General features: G+C 37.8%; 1 protein-coding gene across 1 annotated transcript in view; it reads right to left on the minus strand.

The window, feature by feature from the left end:
* TMEM232 (transmembrane protein 232) overlaps positions 1-13,860 on the minus strand; it is a 197,190-nt gene that overhangs the window by 69,625 nt on the left and 113,705 nt on the right. The window lies entirely within an intron of this gene.

Genomic DNA, 13,860 nt, shown 5'->3' on the forward strand with positions numbered 1-13,860 from the left:
AAAGAGAACTTAAACTTTTCAAGCACAGAGGGGGCTATCCTTTTGGCATTATTTTTCAAGTTAGATATGGTTATCTGAAACTTAATTCTGTGATTTTTTTTTTTAAGTAAAATTGCACTCAAAACCACAAATATACAACAAAAAATTTTTTACACACAAACTGCTATTGGAAACTTGGAGGTTTTGCTTAAAACTTTTAATCATTTTGATAGTTTTATTTTGTAGTTCATTGTAGGAAGATTTTCATTCTTCATGTGCTAAAATTAGGTGAGTATATTAAATTTACCTATAGTATACAATATTTAAGCTCTTTAGCAATTCAAAATGATAGTGAATGCAGTTTTATTTCATTAAAAAGAGCTACTTTTTTGTATCAGGCTCTGAACAAAGAAGGTGCAAATAATTTTAATGAATTGCACTTATTAATATTGTTACTCATCTAGAGTTTTGGATTAGACAAGTGTACAAGCAAGTTTCATATATGCAAAGCTTTAGGTTTTTACTTAAGTGTTACACTTTTAGAAATTGATTTAGGATGCCATCATGTGGTATAATGACTATGTTCAAAAGGCAAATGTATACTGGAGTAGAATATATGTCTATTATAGCAGTGCTATAATGTTCTTAATAAAATTTAATTCCACTTAAGAATTGATGAAAGAATAGGTAGTTCATATTATAGGATAAATTCTGTTCTTTCACAACCAGGATACCTTCTTGTCCATCAGGCTCATAGGGAAAATAGATGACTATAAAATCAAAATCTCATGAACAAAAGAGGCTGACATAATATTCCCCATTTCCAAATTTAAGTGATTGGATGAAGCCATCAGATAATCCCAATTTCAGAGAAAAGATATTTTTATCTGTTTGGCTCTAAAGAATATGATTCTATGTCACTCAGCCACCCTAAGAAAAAGAAAGAACACAGAGGAAGAAACAGAAAAAAATGCATCTTTTGATACTGAATAGAGAAGTAGCTTGTCCTAAATCTATTGAGTGTAGTATCTTTGGTGGAAAGAGAAACATGTAAGTTTGGATTCCTGAGATCTGGCCATTAGCTTTCTGATTGATCATTTTTACCTCACAGGGCCTTAGTTTCCTCATCTATCAAATAAAAGGATTTGGACTGGATATCTCTCTGAGGTCCTCCAAATCAATAATCCTCCTACAATTTCACTTTCCCTCACACTTTTAAAAAGCTTATGTATCATTGCCAAAATACAGAAGCAACCTAAGTGTCCATCAACAGATGAATGGATAAAGCAGATGGGATATATATATGTAACACACACACACACACACACACACAGTGGACTACTACTCAGCCATAAAAAAATGAAAACTTGCCATTTGCAGCAACATGAATGGACTTGGAAGGCATTATGCTAAGTGAGGTAAGTCAGATAAAGACAAATACTATATAATATCACTTATATGTGAAATCTAAAAAATACAACAAACTAGTGAATATAACAAAAAAAAAAAAAAAAGAAGCAGACTCACAGACTCAGTCTGTCTTCTGTCCTGTCTGTGGTTACCAGGGGTGGGAGACTGGGAGGTACAAACTATTGGGTAAAAGACAGGCTCAAGGATGTATTGTACAATATGGGGAATATAGCCAATATTTTGTAATAACTATAAATGGAAAGTAACCTTTAAAAATTGTATACAAAATTGAAAATTAAAAAGAATAAAAAATAAGAAAAAAATCTTATGTATCAACACCAACAATAAATTGATAAAATAAAATTGAAAACCTAAAGAATAAACAAAGGAAAGACATTGGGAACTGAAGCACAACTCCCAGTGTACAAAGGTAGTAAAATTAAGTCATAAAATGTTTCCTAAGACTATAAACATATAGACTTCATATAAGGGGAAGATGAACAGTGGCGACTGGAAGACTCAGCAGCTTTGTGTGGACATGAAACATGAATTGAGCATAAGAAAATGGGATCTGGGTAGACTTGCCTGGGGGAGCGTTCCAAGTGAGTGAGGGAGAATAAGCAAATGTAAGAAGAGCCAATCGTGGAAACAAGCAAGCAATTAAAGACACAAGCGCTGTGCACACTCATTGCTATGGACTGCATGTGTGTGTCCTCCCAAAATTCACATGTTGAAATCCCCAAGGGGATGGAATTTGCAGATGGACCTTCGAGAGGTGGTTAGATCACAAGGGCAGAGCCCTCATGAATGGGATGTGTTCTCTTAGCAAGAGGCCTGGTCCTTTCTGCCACGTGGGACACAGTGAGAACCCGGCTGGCTACGAAGCAGGAAGCAGGCCCTCACTAGTCATCGAATCTTCCAGCACCTGGATCTTGGGCTTTCCAGCTTCCAGAATCAAGAGAAATAAATGTTTGTTGTTTAAGCCACCCAGTCTCTATGGTATTCTGTCATAGCAGCCCAAACTAAGACACTAATCAAACATGTTTGACTTGACCTGAAGGATATTTTAATAATCAGGAAGTTTTATATACAAATTCATGTTTTCAACTTCTCTTAGACGTGAAAGATCTGGCAACACTGGCCCATGGATCCCTGTATCATAACAGCCTGTAAGGTTGTTTTAGATAATGCATGCTTTCCTCAGTCTGCTTCATTCTCTCAAGGTCTCTAATGTTTCTGCATGCTGGCCTGCTTTACATATTTATGTTATTTTCCTAGGCCTGCAGGCGTTACTTTGTTGAGTATGCAACCCCTGGATACAGAGTCATATAAGTCACAGTGGAGGCAATAAGAACAAAGGACAGTTAGAAAATAAGTGAAGAGTGGGTACTTTTGGTGTTTAACAACAATTTAAATGTATCTATTTTATGAAACCTAAGTTAAAGACTCTTGAAATAAGCATGGGAAATTATGTAGGGTATAAATAAAATAAGGTATACCCACATCTGGAAGCTTTTATACTCCCTAATCTTATCAAATGAATTTCATATTAAAGCAAGAAGAAAACAATAATGTCTGTTTTACTCAATAAACTATTCCCTGTAGCCACATCATCTGATTCAACATAAGAATAAAGAAGCCAATGATGGAACTGATTTAAAAAAAAAAAAAAAAGGGTGATCATCTCACAGCACAGAGTTTGTGCATATCAAGATCATATGACTTGCTAAGCCTTATGTGGCTCAGAACCTACTTCAGCTGTTTTCATAAGGGAGACTTAATATTCAAAAAAAATAATCATTTTTCCAATTCCAGTATTGGGAATAAGGCAGTAGTTTAATTTGAATTACTCTCCCAAAGGTGACAAACTGGATAAAACTTAAAAACCAATGATTTATAGGCACTAGAGAGCAACCAAAAGTAGGCAAACTGAAGGGAGTTCAACTTTTGAAAGAAGAGGAATGCAACTGGGTGACCAAAACATCATGAGGCTTCTCTTAAGGGCACACTCCAGTCTTCCCAGATTCAGAATAGCTAATGCTCAAGCAGAAACCTTTGGGTGTATTGCTTTAGGTGTCAGAGGATGGAGTTTGAGGCTCCAGAGTGGCTGGAAAATAACAGAGGAAATGCCAGGAACAGGGTACCATAAAGGACAAAACCAGAAAAGCTGTACATAAACCTCTCTCCAGTACTTGGATGACGTACGAACTGTATACAAAAATAAAAACTCTTAGGGGGGAGGGTATAGCTCAAGTGGTAGAGCATATGCTTAGCATGCACAAGGTCCTGGGTTCAATCCCCAGTAACTCCTGTAAAAATAAATAAATAGACCTAATTAACCCCCCCATAAACAAACAAACAAACAAACAAACTCTTCAGAGGAAGTTGCCAGAATCCAGGGCCTCTACAATGTCCTTCCATTCTATATGAAGTGGTACAGTACTGAGACACCGATACACTGAAGAGGCATATTATACCTTAAACAACCATTAAATAATGTGAAATAAAATAGGAGTGAGACCCAAAAAGGCCAATAGATGGTATAAAGTGGAATAATAAAACATATGTCATTAACCCAAAATAAGGCAGGAAAGGAAGACCAGAGAAGGGGAGGGCAAGATGTAGCACATAAGAAACAAATAGAAAAATTTGTAGCTTTAAATCTAACTATATCAATATTTTACATTAAATTTATTTTTTATGTAGTTTTTTAAATGTTTTTATTTTATTTTTTTGTTTTACCTTTGTAGGGAAGGTAATTAGGTTAATTTATTTTTAATGGAGGTACTGGGGATTGAACCCAGGACCTCGTGCATGCTAAGCATGCACTCTACCACTGAGCTATACCCTCCCTCCTACATTAAACTTAAATGGATGAAAGATTCCAATTAAAAGAAAAAGAATGTTGAACTAGAATTTTTTTTAAAAAGGACCTAACCATATGTTGTATATGAGAGATATATTTTAAGTTAAAAAACAGATAAGGTAAAAGGAAAAGAGTAGGGAAAATACAGACACATAAATCATGAAAAAGGTAAGCACTAAAAGAAAATAATGTGATATAATAATATCAGTGTAGATTTTCAGACAAGGGTAATTAACCAGAAGTAAAGAGGGATATTTCATAATATTAAAAGGGTCAATTCCTCAGGAAACATGAAAATGATAAATGTGTGTATGCTTAACAGGAGATTTAATCAACATAAAGCAAACTTTTACAATAAAATGGTGATATAGCCAAATCATCAAGTATACTTGGAGGTTTTTACACCCCTCTCTCAATAGATAGAACTAAAAAGATAGTGAAAAAATTTAGTAAAGAAAAGGAAGATTCTAATTATATTACTAACGTCTTTGACCAAATTTGTCATTTATAGAACACTACACACAACTGCAAAATTTCTACTAGTTTCAAGAGCACCTGGAGCATTCTCTAATATGGATCAAGTGCTCAACCAAGTCTCATTAAATTTTTAAAAATTTAAATTTTACAAAGTGTGACCTCTGTTAACAATGGAATTAAATTTTATATGAATAAAAATGATAGTTATAAACTCTCCACATATTTGGAAATTAAAAAGCATAGTTCTAAATACCCATGATTCAAAGAAGAAATCACAAGAACAAGAAGAAAATACTTTGCAGTAAGTTATAATAAAAACGTAACACCTCATCTCAAACACAAATATAGAGGAAATTTGTAGCTTTTAAGACATTTCTTGGAAAAGAGTTTTTAAAATCAAGGATCGAAGTTTCCACCTTAAAAGGCTAAAAAAAAAAAAAAGACAAAGTAAATAGAAGGAAGGAAAAATAAAAGAGAAAATAGACAATAATCTAAGAAAAACGCAACAACTAGGGGATTATGACACCAAATAGGCACAAAGAGTACTTCGAAGGACAAAGGGTAGGCGAGTACAAACTATATTTAACCTTGAGGACAGCAGACTCAAGCCCCATCAAGGGGCTGAAAAGGCCACATGCGGAGCTGAAACTTCCAGGTAATGATGCTGTGACAATGTAAGGATTTGTAGACATATAAATAGTTCTTTCACAGTGCAAACAACTTTGACCACTTTTCTAAATCCTTATCAACTGGTCAAAATGCAAGATATGGAATGTGTGCTTTGTTTGCAAATCTTTCTTCATCTGTTTTATAGAAATATGCATTTTATTTCTGGAATAAATTTACTCATTGTACCCTACTTAATTCCCCCTAAAGAAGGAGACATTCTTCCCACTGTTTCCAGGGTCTCAAATGCACAAATGGGTGTGATAAGTCACCCCAAACACCTTTTACTTGCTTACAATGGAACAGAAAAGTAACTACCTTCTGTTGTCCTCTGCTGCCTCAAATAAAAATGCTGAAGAAGCACTTGAGCTAAAAATAAATCATAATTAAAGCATTAAACTCTTTGAAGATAAAATATTGACATCTAATTAATTAGCTTCTGTTTGTAAAGGTATTGCGAGAGAAAAGCAGAATGTAAATACTAATTAGTCTTAGTATAATTAACCACGTACTCCTTTATCCTTGCGATGTTACAGAACCCTGAAGAGGGAATTATGAAGACATTTTAAGTATAATCAAGGACAAAAACTTTTGAGTGCCTCCATTACAAAGTTATAGGATAACTTTCAAGAGAGAAGTTTATTTCAGGCAGGTGTAGCCTTAGGATGAATGTAGCACAGGAATTCTCATGGTGGATGTAATTTAGGGAAAGAAAGGCCTTCCAGATCCCAAACAGCCCCTCATGACTTGGCTCTATTCCTGGAATTTTCCCCATTAAAAATTCATTCTGTAGGGTCAATAGCTTTGGGGCCTCCATGAAATTTTCAGTAAGTGTTGGAAAGAAAAAGCCCCATAAGACATTGTAAACTAACATCTCAAAAATCACTTGTTGGAGCTAACAAAATACCTAAGAGGTGGTTGTGGGAAATGAGCACCATCAGGATGGGAAAAGAGAGCTACCATATTTAACCAACTGGCTTAGGTCTAATCTGCACCGAGACTGTTGTAGGGAAGTAAATTTTGTTTAATTCAGTTCTGTTTTTAACAGAGGTGTACTGAATTATTCTACAGCTAGTAGAATAGTCTGAGAGCTGAAGTATAAAAAGTATAATATAAAATAACCTTTAGAAGTGAAATCACTATCAAAATAGGAATTTTCCTTGCTTATTGCTTGAAATGTGATACAGAAGAGATGACTGCCACAGCAGTGCACGATGTAATGTCACTGTCAGCATGGCGAGCATCACAGGTGGAAACACATAAAAGGGTCTAGGATGTAAATTATTTCCAATTTTTTTGGTTTGTATGTATGTATATATATGTGTGTTTTATTTTGCTTTTGCTATAAACTCCCTACAGAGTGTGTACATGTATGATTTTTAAACAAATTAAATGCATGCAAATATCTACATTAAAGCAAAATACCTAAAATTAAAGACCAATTTCCAGAGTCTGACCTTTCAGGTTTATCATAATTTAAAAATATCAGATCGTTTCATAAATACTATTCTATTCTTATCGTTATTCCAATTCCACTGAATGAATTGATCAAATGTTGCCCTCATCAGGCCAGAAATGGTTTACCAGCGAATTTCTGCAGTCACCAGGGGCTGACACCATAGCCGAATAATACAGCTATACATGCAAACTGAAATCCTAGTCAGTGATTGGGAGGAATAGGTCCCAACAATGGAATTTTCAATAGACATTGAGTATAAACCTAAGTCGTTTTCAAGACCAGTTATAAACCTTGAAAAGAAGATAAAAGGAGCAGGAGAAATGTCAGTTTGATTCAGCCTTCACCTTCAGACCATAATCTGTTCTCAGAGTAAACTGGCTTTGTTACTCCTCTGGTTAAAACCTTCCAATGACTCTCCTTTGCACTAGAATAAAACTGGAATTCCTTATCTGGACTTACAGCCCTGTAAGGTCTGGCCTCAATGACAACTTCACCTCCTCCCACTGTCCCCGAACTCACTACTCTGCAGCCACACTGACCACCTTTAGTTACCACACCTGGTGAGTCCTTTCCTTTCTCTGGGTTTTGCGCTCACCGCGCCCTCTGCCTATACTCTTTCACAAGGCAAGATATAAAAGTGACTTTAGATGGTGCCATTTTAATTGTTGTGGACTTTTAAACTAGTTTTCATCTTATATGGACAGTTTACTATCCTCTATTAAAACTTTACTTTGAGATGCAGAGCTACAGAAGACCAATCAGAAAAAAAAAAAAAAATAGAGCACATTTTAATACAGATTTTTGAGCAGAGGAAAAATGCTTCCTTGTAAGTTTAAAATGCTGGACTTTCAAAAAGAGATGTTGATGCCGGGGTAGGGGAGAACACAGCTGTACCATCGAAGACAATAGAAAAACTGCCACATAAATATGAGTAGGCACTAATTTTCATTCAAGAATTTCCATAGATTTTACCTCAAGAAACTTAAGAAAATTTTAGTCACTTTCTGTCCATGTGCCCTTAGAAAAGAGTCTGTTTCAACCATTAGAATTGAAAATTCTCTCTATGAAAACTATGGAAGCTTTTCAAATATGGAAGAAACAATAGGTCTGTGGTACACCCAGATGCTCTCGAACAGGCATGCTTAGAGTCACATAATTACCGAAAAACCATTCTCTTTGTTATTCCACTAAAGTGTTTGAGCAGGGGGAGGGAAGTGATAATGAGGAACCCAAAAATGAGAGGTGGAAAGACCCGCTTGGTGCGACAATGCTGCCTACTTGCATGATCAGATCAGACTTGACTGTCCTTATCATTAAAATACAGAAGATGCTTTTTGTCCTGGGCTGGTTTCACCCTCAGTGACTCCCTGATGGTAACTTGTTTCCTCCCAAAACAGTGCCAACCATAGTAACTTGTGGTGGTCCCAGTTACACAAAAGGACTAGAAGTGCACTTTCTATCACACCTTACAGACACCAGTGGATATTAAATTGACCGATTTTTTCTCACCAACCTTATATTGTTGTGGTGGTGGTGGTTTTGGTTCCGGTACAAGCCTGTTTTTCCCTCAGATTGCTGCCTAGTTCTTTAAAATATCGACTTAAACTTGAAAATAATAATATATTTTATGATCAGTTTTACCCCTCATCATTTTAGTTGCCGATAGAATCTAAACACAAGTGGTCTAAGAAAGCAGTATTAAGGGTGACTGTCCACACACTGGAGGGAAAGTATGCGGGTTACCCCTCTGTTGTGACTCACCAAGACAGCAAACAGGATCATTCATGTCCTAAAGGGAAGTTCAGGGGTCTGAACTGCCCACTTTGGCCGTCAGCGTCAATCAAAGTCACCGCCCTCTTGTCCAGTTCTCATTCATGCAGTAACATAGAGCCACAATTAAAAGGGAGAGATATGGAACGGCTTTCTGACAGTGAGGCTTGCTCAGCAACAGAGCACGTGAACACAGAACAATCTCCATTTCCAACAACCCGAGTCACCGTTAGGTTAGAGGCATCCCTGACTGTCGAAAGGAGAGAACGAAAGTGCCTTCTTGAGAGCTCTTTTAGCGCTTCCGTTTCTTTAAGTATATTCTTACCTAAACATAGAGTGTTCTGTCTGTATATCCTCCCCCCAAATAATTATATGCTGCTCTTTCATATCTTCCAGTGCGGGCCTATCACTTTTACTCCTGAGTATGTCTGCCCTAGTGGCAACCAAACTCGGAAACAGAAGGCTAAAGGGACTGCTTCCTGAGCAGGAGTGAAAGGTTTTACAGTAACACTACTGCTCACCATTCCAATCTGGGCCAGTGCCGACGGATAATCTAGCATCACGAATTTAGAGATTTTCCTGACGTTGGGATTATCAATAGAGTAGTTTGAATGGAGCAGGAAAGGGGGAAGAGGGAACTTGTGTACAATTTTATTCGACTTTTTCTTTTCTCTGCATGCACTTGTCACATCCTCTCTCCCTGCTCGATATCAGTATGCTTAACATGTGGTTGATCTTTTGGCTAGCTGTGTTTAGACGTCTGTGTGACAGCAAAGTGCTCTGTGATGACTGAGGACAGCTGGGGGGAACTGAGAAGTGTTGGGAGCTTCTGAAAGGAAGCAGAGCGCCTTGCTGGTAGACTCAAGACGCCCAGGCCCATTCAGCTGCTTCTGCTGCTGCTCCCGCACCTCCTCCACCTGCACCGCCCCTGCTGTGATCCACTGAGATGCTGAAAATAAAGCTGGGAAGCAGGCAGCCTGGGTTAATCCAAATCACATGTGACTAAAATGCCTCAGAGGCCAATATGATGCAGATATTTAAAAAGAGGCGCTGGACCTTGTTCCCAGGGGGGATGAATGACCCTGTCTGAGCCCATGTGTCCCGTCCCAGCTCCTCTCTCCAAACCAGATCTGGTGCTGTCAGGTGCGCTGTCTGAGTGCCAAATGGAATTCACTGTTTACTGTCCTTCCCATATTTTATCTGTGAACAGAGGGTGAACATTATAAGAGAAAGACCCAGAGGCATTTGGGAATTTGTGAGGATGAGTATGTCAAATCTTTTCTAAATGCTTGGCCTTTAGTGGGGGGCTCCTGAACCTCACTGCTGGCTGCCACCTGTGCTATTTATAGTTCAGCAAGAAAAGAAGCTGGTGAAAGTATTACATGCGACATTTTTTTTTCCTATGATTCACTTATCACAAGCTCTCCATGCTAGATGTCACTATGGTGGTTGATCTGTCAGCCAGCTGGGTGACAATACTGGTTTGCTTGTATAAATGGTTTAGTAAAATTGCAATGTTAAAGATAGGCTTTTTCCTTTAACTAGCTTGATGTAGTTAAGGAAAAAACAAAAAAATAGAAACAGAAAGGGGACCATCCGACATTAGTTCTAGTTCGACAAGACTCAGGTTAGTGAACTATAGCAGAGAATTTAATGACGTTATCACTTCAGGTATGATGGATGCTTAGCAATTACTGATCTTATATTACAGTGACAGAGCTGGCTTCAACGTGGGAGCTGTTTGGAATGACAAATGGATCTGACAATTTATTAAAGATAGGAGACATGATTAGTGTTGGCTATAGATGTACCCTTTTAAGAAGGAAGTGGAAGATGAAAGAAAAAAGAAACGGAAAGGGAATTTATAAGGTGAAAATTAAGTTTAGGGAAGAAAAACATATGCAGCACACACCCAATTTATAAACAAAGGCAGGAATTCTACAAACGTAGCAGTAAGGCAGTTTGGAGATAATGAAGACATGCATGCAACAGATGTGTCACACAGTTTTCACACATTCATGGCACCATCTCTCATTCTCCTGATTGAATCCTGCATCACGCCCTCCTTGCAGTCACGCCCCTGGCTCTCCCCACCGGGGGTCCCACACTGCAGGACAGCAGGGGCCTATTCGGAGGCCTCTGATTTCACTGCAGTCCTTGGCATGAACACTTTCACAGTCTGGTTAACTTGTTTGGGCTGAGTTTCACCTTCTCCAGTGAAAACGGAGGACATGAAATGTGGGACCTAAAAGTTTATGGGGAGAACTGAATCTCCTAATTGTGTATCTTTGAGCATTGTTTACTGGATAAACCGAGAGAAAAGACACACTGTGCTGTTGCTAATGACGTAAGTATAGCATTAACACATCTTATCTTTAAAAAAAAATTGGAAAGACACAAAAATTTGAAAAAGCCTATAAGCCTATGAAGTAAACAGAAAGTCCACTAAGATTTTCTTCCAAGTGGTAATCTACCTTCATAATTTCTTGGTATTTTGATACATGCAAATATTTCATCAGCAGACAGAAATCCATTTCTGCTGTGTGTACACAGATACACATATTATAGACTGTATTACTGCCCTTCCTGACCGCTGCACCTTCTCTACGAGCTTAGAAAGCTCCGTGCATTGGTTTGGCACTTCACTTTTTTTTTCATTAGGTGGGGACTGCAAGGTCTTTGGAAGTTACATCATATATCGACAACTCCGCAGTTCTCTTCTCGCCTCACTTACACTGATTGTGTAGTGAGCAGAAAGTGCTGCTCAGAGGTTCTCAAAGAGGGAGACTCTGTCACTGCGTGGGTACATTATTTTGGAAATTCTCCCTTAGTCGATCCTTGAAATCAACAGCTCCATATACTCAAAATTTTTTTAAGTATACTATATAGTAATTAGTATATCACAATTTTTCATAGATTTTTCTCAAGTTGTTCTAAATTCTGGATTTTCTCCAACCTCCCTGGCTATACCTGAGGTTTGGTTTGCTGTTTATTTTGCTATCACCCTTTTCCTTCCAGAAAATAATGGTGGTATTCCTCAAAATTCCACCCCAGGTCTGCCTCTCTTCTCATGTGAAGTGCTTTACCAAAGCAGTGTTGCTTATGCCCATGACATTAGTCATCACTCTCATTCAGTGACTGAGCCTAGACTTTGTTCCTGAATAACACAGCTGTGAAACTCACTGCCTACTTGACCTCTCCACTTAAAGAACTCACAGCACTACTTCAAATTCAGCATCTGCCCCTACCCCCAACCACACCTTATTCTCCCTGATCACTCCATGTGTCAGTGAATCGCACCACTCTGACAAATTGCTCAACCTGGAAAAGACATTTTCCTCCCCACACCTCTTGTCACTGTCTCCAGTCTAATCATCAACAAATTCTATTGCTTTTCCTTCTAAATCTTACGCAAATCCATCTGCCTCCTTTCCATTTCTATTGCTGCCAATCTTGCACATCTATATTGCAATTGCATTCTATGTGCTTTCCCAACAGAACGAAGTCAGCGATGGCAACAGTGAAAATCATGATATATAATAATAATTAAAGTATTATATTGATCAATAATACAGCAACATATTTATTATATAACATGTATAATTATACTACCATATGTTTATTAATACAATAATAATAAACACCTTTGTGCTTACTCTGTGCCAGGTACCATAAGTACTTTTAGTTGACTGCTTCATTGATTTCTCATAAGCACCCAACAAGAAAACTGCCATCATTACCCCATTTTATAGACAAAGACATTTAAGATTTTGAGCAGTTAAGTGACCTACCCAAGGTTCATCACAACCATGATCATATCACAACCTCCAACACATACCACACACAATCACCACTCCTCACTCCACCACATAACACACATTCAATGCCTTCTTGTGGCTTCTAAGATAAAGTTGAAAACTCTGACCAATTCTCCAGCTTCATTCCCCTGTGGGAAGTGACCCAGCTACAGCACTATTCTCGTAGCTCCTCAAATGTTTCATGATTTATTGCACCAGGGGGAGCTTTGCACACCCTGTGCCCCTCTGCTTAGCATTAGTTATTCAATAATCATTTATTAAATGCCTAAAATAGGTCAGGCATTAAATTGTATTGAATAAATGAATATATGAAGAAACAGAAAACTATGGGTGTGGAGCCCCAAACGTCTTCATGGTGGAAAATTGATATTCTGGGGGCACAAGCAGCAGTTTAGAGCAAGAGATAGTTAATTACCCTTTTAAGCATGGTTTACTTGTCTTTGTATTCCTTGTGCCTAACACAGTGCCTGCAAAGAGAGGCGTATAGTTAATGCTTACTGAAGGAATACACTGCCTGTACTAGGAGTTGTTTTCTCTCTACCTTTTAAATCCATACCAAGAGACAGCCCAGGAAGGCCTGGTTAGTTGGGGAGCAACATTTGCTCTGACAGGTGGACATAAAGCACCTGCCCTGGGTACTAAGGTTTTCAGATTCATTCGCCTGATCAAGTACTTGATCCTATCAAGGGGACATTTAGAAATAGGGAGAGATTAAGCCCTTTAACTGATTGACTTCATATTTTCTGAGAACCTAGAAAGCGGGGAGACGATTTCAATTTGATTAATGTCATATCCAGTTTACATTCTAATTAAGGCAGGTAATAAACACTTGTCAACCACTGCAAGTGCATTTCATCACAAGCCAAACAACATTGCTCTTTTCTTTGAAAAAGCAAAGTGAATATGAAATACAAAACACACAAAAAAATGGAGATTTTGTTTTTGTTTTCTGTTGTACAACTTTTGCCTTCCCATAGAGCTGTCATTCTGATTCTAGTTGATCTGTATTCGAAACATAGAACGTTTTTACATCTCACTCCATTCATTTTAAAACCTGTGCCATTTTTAAGATTCTGCATCATGTTATTTACTGTGAGTAGAGAACTCCTAGGGTTCATGATTGTGTTGAAGCCAGACACCTGTCTTATAAGCATAAAGCCACTGCAGTGAAAGTGGCAGCTTAAGCTATGGCCCCGTTGATGATACCTAAAATTCCTGTTCAGACCAAGACTCCACTGGAAAGGCAGGAGAGGAGAGGAGACAATATTAAGAAAGATGGGGACTGATCACACATAAACTAAGTTGCGTACTGGAGGTGGGTGTATATTAAGCACAGTTCTCTCACTGGCAATTGGACTTCACTTCCAGTACCACTTCAACCTCTAGAAGTTTTAACACGTTAAATGACTGATCTA

This window comes from Camelus ferus, chromosome 3, assembly GCF_009834535.1.
Source record: "Camelus ferus isolate YT-003-E chromosome 3, BCGSAC_Cfer_1.0, whole genome shotgun sequence".
NCBI lineage: Eukaryota > Metazoa > Chordata > Mammalia > Artiodactyla > Camelidae > Camelus > Camelus ferus.